The 6,000-nt window shown below is 47.3% G+C and overlaps 1 pseudogene; it reads left to right on the forward strand.

The window, feature by feature from the left end:
• The window catches only part of LOC148106075 (uncharacterized), a 47,526-nt pseudogene extending 42,465 nt beyond the window's left edge, over positions 1 to 5,061 (forward strand).
• The last annotated feature ends 939 nt before the right edge of the window (positions 5,062 to 6,000 follow it).

Below are 6,000 nucleotides of genomic sequence, written 5' to 3' on the forward strand. Positions count from 1 at the left end.
TTATAGTGTACATATTGCTCAATGATGCCATTTGCACTAATCTTTGGTATTTGACTATATGGTAAATGGCCTGCATTTGTATAGCGCTTTTCTAGTCCTTAAGGACCCCAAAGCGCTTTACACTACATTCAGTCATTCACCCATTCACACACACATTCACACACTGGCGATGGCAAACTACATTGTAGCCACAGCTGCCCTGGGGCGCACTGACAGAGGCGAGGCTGCCGGACACTGGCGCCACCGCCCTCTGACCACCACCAGCAGGCAAACATGCGGTTAGTATCTTGCCCAAGGATATTTGGCATGCAGCCAGGAGGCAGCCTGGGATCGAACCACCGACCTTCTGATTAGTGGCTGACCTGCTCTGCCACCTGAGCTACAGCCACCCATATTTGCTTGCTATGTCACCCACTCACTGACAGGAAGGCTGCAGCCCTGACGCGTCTCAGTCTTTAGTGTGCATTGATTTGTATTGGTTTCCGTCAAAGCTCCCTGTCTTGTTAGTGAAGCCTGTAGTATCTTTTCAGTAAACTAACAGATTGGGGAAGTCCCAAAGCAATCCACAGGATCAGGAGCGATTGAGTTTTTTTTAAATGCATCTGTATCAGCTGCATGAAGACGGATCCGTTTCTGATCCTTTGTTTATTGTAACCTAATCCACTGTGGCCACTGTGACTGTCAGAAATACTCTCTTGTGGTTTGAATCCAAAGTTTCTGAATCACAGAGCACGTAAACACCAGCCAGCAGTTTACCATAACAACCACGCTGCAGTAGAGCTGCAGTTTTGCATCTCTTATACTTATTTGCTTTTCAACTCTAAAAGCTTCTTTCTACAATCAAAAGATGGGAAATTGAAAAAACAGAAAACAAAACAGAAAATCAGTCCTATGTTGTGAGGGCTTAACCTGCAGTCCTGGTAAGAAAAATTACACCCTCCGTCTTTTCCAAGATTTGACATATTAGGACATAGTAAAAAAACATGTTTAGCCATTTGGCCTCATAATTGGGCAAATACCTGAGATGAACAACAACACAGGGCACATTACACCATGCCATTATTTAACTGACAAAAGCTATGCCAAGATGCAGAAGGAATGTGTGAAAAACTAAGAACACCCCATGATTAAATAACTTGTAGAACCAGATTTAGCAGCAATAACATAAAGTAATCATTTTCTGTATGACTATTGTGGGACTCATGTAATGGGTGGACACAGATGGAAGTATTGTAATAGATATTGCCCCCCCCTCTCCATAATTTCATGCATTCTTATCATTGTTACATTATGGGTTCAGTTCTTTATTACTATTTCTGACACATACTGTGATAACTGGCAATCCAGCTAGGATATTCTGATCAATGATGATTCCCACGGGTGGCGCTCACGCAGGCACTGAATCGGGCAGCTTTGGGGTCCTGTGTGTTCTACTGCACAGATAGCCTGCAGAGTGCAGCTACGCTGAACTGAAGTGCTTGTGTTTTGTATTTGCAGGTGAGCACAAGTAATGTGTTGATAAACAGAATGATGTTGACGTATGAGAAATGTATTAGAGTAAGGTACTGTCATTAATGGAACACAACGCTAATGTCGGAGTTTGTGATTTACATGATGTACCTGAACTGGTGTTAAACGAGATGTCACATCGCAAATGATTAATATGGGGATCGAGAGGGTAGTCTCCATGCGCAACAATACTAGTTGGAGGAGCATACGAGTGTGCAGAATATTGTAATATGAACATTGGTAGGAAAATACTGAGTAAATGAGTACTTTGTTAACACGTGTTCAGTAGTTATGTGTAAAAGGGTCCTGTGTGTTCTACTGCACAGATAGCCTGCAGAGTGCAGCTACGCTGAACTGAAGTGCTTGTGTTTTGTATTTGCAGTTGCAAATGAGCAAGTAAAGAGAACGATTCTGAACTCATGCACGCCTGGAAGTGTCATTTGTCCAAGTGTGCAACAAATATTGGAGGCACCGCTGGGATTATTAACGTCGTGTCCAGCGTGATGAAAATAAGGAAGGGGTGTGGCTACAGCAACCACGATGGACCTCGAGGAGCTGGCAGAGACTGTGTCCCAGACACTCTGGAACCTACAACTCGACCAACTCAAAGGGGTATGTGCTGAAGCTAAAATCCCTAGTGGAAATGTCGCAACAAGATGAGCGTTAATAAAATTAATTACAGAATCTATGGACAAGGTTATTAATGATGAAGAGCAGGATGTTGCACTCTACTATCTAAAGAAAATGTTAGAAAGTGTCGACCCAGCGATAGGGAGCTCCAGAAACACAGAAAGTGGAGGAGATACAACGAGCTCGCCACAGGGAACTCAGGAAATAAGGGAAGAGGTTGATTTAGCAGAGAGATACGCACAGCTCCAGAGAAACAGCGAAGCACTGCAGGAAGAAATTAGGAGGCTGAATGAAAGGGTGGAGAGGACACCAACAAGTCATCCAACCACCCCCCAAAATGTGTTTCCTGTCACAGCCAACCGCCTTTCGGAAGTGACGATAAGGAGGGAATTCAAGATCTGTGGTCAAATTGGGGAGAAGGGCCAAAAGGACAGACTCTCATACACCAACCTGATGCATCAGATTGACAGAGGTCTGAACAAAGGACACAGTGAAGCGGAGGTTATAAAGGCTGTGGTGAAGTCTGTCAGCCCAGGTTTGAGTCTTAGAGACATGCTTGAGATAAAACGTGACCTCACCCTCCCCCAATTGAAGGCCATATTAAAGGGGCATTTTAAAGAAGACAGCACCACAGATTTGTATCACAGACTAGTGAACGTCACACAAGACAGCCGTGAGTCTCCCCAAAACTTCCTCTTCAGAGCAATTGAGTTAAAAGAGAGGCTGCTGCTCGCATCGGAAGACACGGGGTCCGATGAACAATACAGCCCTGAGCTCATCCAGAAGAAATTCTTGAGGTCGGTTAGTACTGGGCTACTGAGTGACCCTATCAAGTTTCAGCTCAAGCCCTATCTGGATGACCCTCGGGTGACAGATGAAACCCTCATTGATAAGATGAATGAAGCAGCTAGTGTTGAATCAGAAAGGCAATTGAAGCAAAAGAAAGCTACAGGCAGCAAATCTGTAAAAGTAAATGAACTCCAGACAGAAAGGCCAGCCAGTCAATTGGGTCTGGGTGTAGCCGAAACTAGGTTGGGGACTCAAGAGCAATCAGCTGAAGTGGTGAAACCCAAGAGCCGCAGAACACCTGTTGTAGCTGCTTCCCGAGAGTCAGAGCTGCATGAAGCGGTCAGGCTGCTGAGAGAGGAGATGGCTGAATTAAGGAGGAGCATCACCACCCCTCAAGGCCCCACTCGCCCACTAAGAACCAGTGGGAGGAGGGGATGTAAGGCATGCCAGGAGCAGGGAACCAATGATGAGTGTGAACACTGCTTCAAGTGTGGCCAGCCAGGACACCTCTCCAGAGGCTGTAGAGGGCGAAGGGGGGCAACAGAAAGATCGGAGGGCACTCAAGCGGCAATCCAGACCATTGCCCCTCCCAAATCATTAATTCCCATCCATGCTGAAGCAGACGACAAGTTGCATGAACTGCTTTGGAATCGAATAAGACAGCTGGAGGCAGAATTAGAGCAGAGTGGCAAGGCTAAAGAGACTGTGGGTGCCACGTATGCCAGTCATCTCTCACTACGCTGTCAGGCTAAGCTGAGAGCCCTGATTGGGAAGAAGTGTATGGTGGATTGTTTCTTTGAAGGGGTAGAAACACAAGCATTGTGGGATACAGGTTCACAGGTGACTATCATTAATGAGAACTGGAGGAAGTCCTGCTTTCCACATATCCAACTGAGAAGCACAAGTGAACTCCTAGGTGAGGATGAGGCTCTGGTGGGTAAAGCAGCGAACCAAACACCCATACCCTTCGCAGGTTGGGTTGAGCTAAAATTTAGACTGGGGTCAACTAGAGATCCACAGCCAGAGTTAGTTGTCCCCGTGCTTGTCTCAAAAGAGCCAGGAGTAGCAGAGCCACCTATCATTGGCTATAATGTGATTGAGCATTTTGTAAAGGATGGAATGGAGCAGCATCCAGACGTTACACCTGCTGTGGTAAAGGAAGCCTTCTCGATTGATTGTAAGAAAGCGGAAGTGCTAATTAACATCGTGCAGCGCTGCTACAAAAATGATGAGGAGGGTGTGGTGAAAGTTGGGAGACAAAAGATAGTAATTCCAGCTGGACAAAGCAGGGAGGTTAAGTGCAGTGTGAGGACAGGTCCCCTCCCCCTGAAACAGGAGGTTCTTTTTGAACCAGAGGACATTGCAAAACTACCAGAGGGGGTTAACCTGAATGAAACTGTCATTGGCCTGCAGAGGGGAACCCGGTCCAGGGTGGTTATTCCAGTCACGAATGGCGGCAGCCATGACATCACCCTCCTCCCTCATGTAGTGTTGGGACGACTACAGCAAGTGAAGGCTATTTACCCAGTAGACGTAAGACCAGTAAGTGCTGAAAACATGGGCAAGTTGACGCGTGCTAGTGAAAACACAGGGAGCACCGTCAGCGCCCCAGAACAGCACAAAGGGGAGTATAAAGAGGTGGGCAGTTGCAGCCAAGATTTATGGGACCCACCTGTGTCAGTTGATCACCTGACCCCAGATCAGCAGGAGCAGGTGAGAAAAGTCCTGCGTGAAGAGTGTGCTGCATTTTCAAAAGATGAGAGCGATGTGGGATGCATCCCCTCCCTGAAGTTGAAGATCAGATTGAATGACACAACCCCAGTAAGACGCACATACATCTCAGTCCCCAAGCCACTCCACAAGGAGGTGAAGGAGTATTTGGAGGACCTGTTGAACAGAGGATGGATTCAGAAATCCCGATCCCCCTACTCATCACCCATCGTCTGCGTGCGCAAGAAGGATGGAAGTCTGCGTCTCTGCGTGGATTACCGTGAGTTAAACCGTAAATCCATTCCTGACCGTCACCCCATCCCTCGTGTTCAAGACATGTTAAACAGCCTGACTGGGAGTGCATGGTTCTCAGTGTTGGACTAGGGCAAGGCGTACCACCAGGGTTTCCTGGAGGAAAGTAGCAGACCCCTCACAGCCTTTATCACACCTTGGGGCTTATATGAGTGGGTAAGGATTCCCTTTGGTTTGTCCTCGGCTCCAGCAGAGTTCCAGCGCAGTATGGAAGAGTGCCTCGCAGGCTTGAGGGATGAAATATCTCAGCCATATCTGGATGACAATTTGGTCCACAGCAGATCATTTGAGGACCACCTGCATGATCTGAGGGAGGTCCTGCGCCGCTATCAAGACCACGGGGTGAAGCTAACCCCCAAAAAGTGTGAAGTGTTCAAGGACAAGGTGAAATTCTTGGGAAAGATTGTATCCAAAGATGGCTACTGCATGGACCCTGCTGAATTGGCACCAGTGCAAGCACTAAAAAACCGCAAACCTGAGACTGTGGGAGACCTAAGGAAAATGCTAGGTTTCCTGTCATACTACCGCCCCTACATTCCAAACTTCTCACGCACTGCCAAGCCACTATACCAGCTGCTATCGACCGGAAAGATTCAAGTGATTACTGACAGAAGATCAACGGTAATCAGGCACAAAGGACAGCGGAAAAAATCAGACCAACTCCACTCAAGCCAGCCAATCACATGGACGGAACAACACCAGGCAGTGCTATGCCAGCTTATAGAACACCTGCTGAGTCCACCACTCCTGGCATACCCTGACTTCGAAAGGCCATTTGTGCTGCACTGCGATGCCTCTCAAGAAGGACTTGGTGCAGTCCTGTACCAGAGACAGCAGGGCCAACTGGTTGTTATTGGGTATGGGTCGAGAACTCTAACAGCTCCAGAAACCAACTACCACCTCCACTCTGGAAAGCTAGAGTTTCTAGCAATGAAGTGGGCAATCTGTGAGAGGTTTCGGGAGTATCTGTATTACGCACCTTCTTTCACAGTGTATACAGATAACAATCCGTTGACCTACGTCCTGACTACAGCGAAGCTAAATGCTACA

This window comes from Neolamprologus brichardi, chromosome 2, assembly GCF_056152115.1.
Source record: "Neolamprologus brichardi isolate AB-2024 chromosome 2, ASM5615211v1, whole genome shotgun sequence".
Lineage (NCBI taxonomy): Eukaryota > Metazoa > Chordata > Actinopteri > Cichliformes > Cichlidae > Neolamprologus > Neolamprologus brichardi.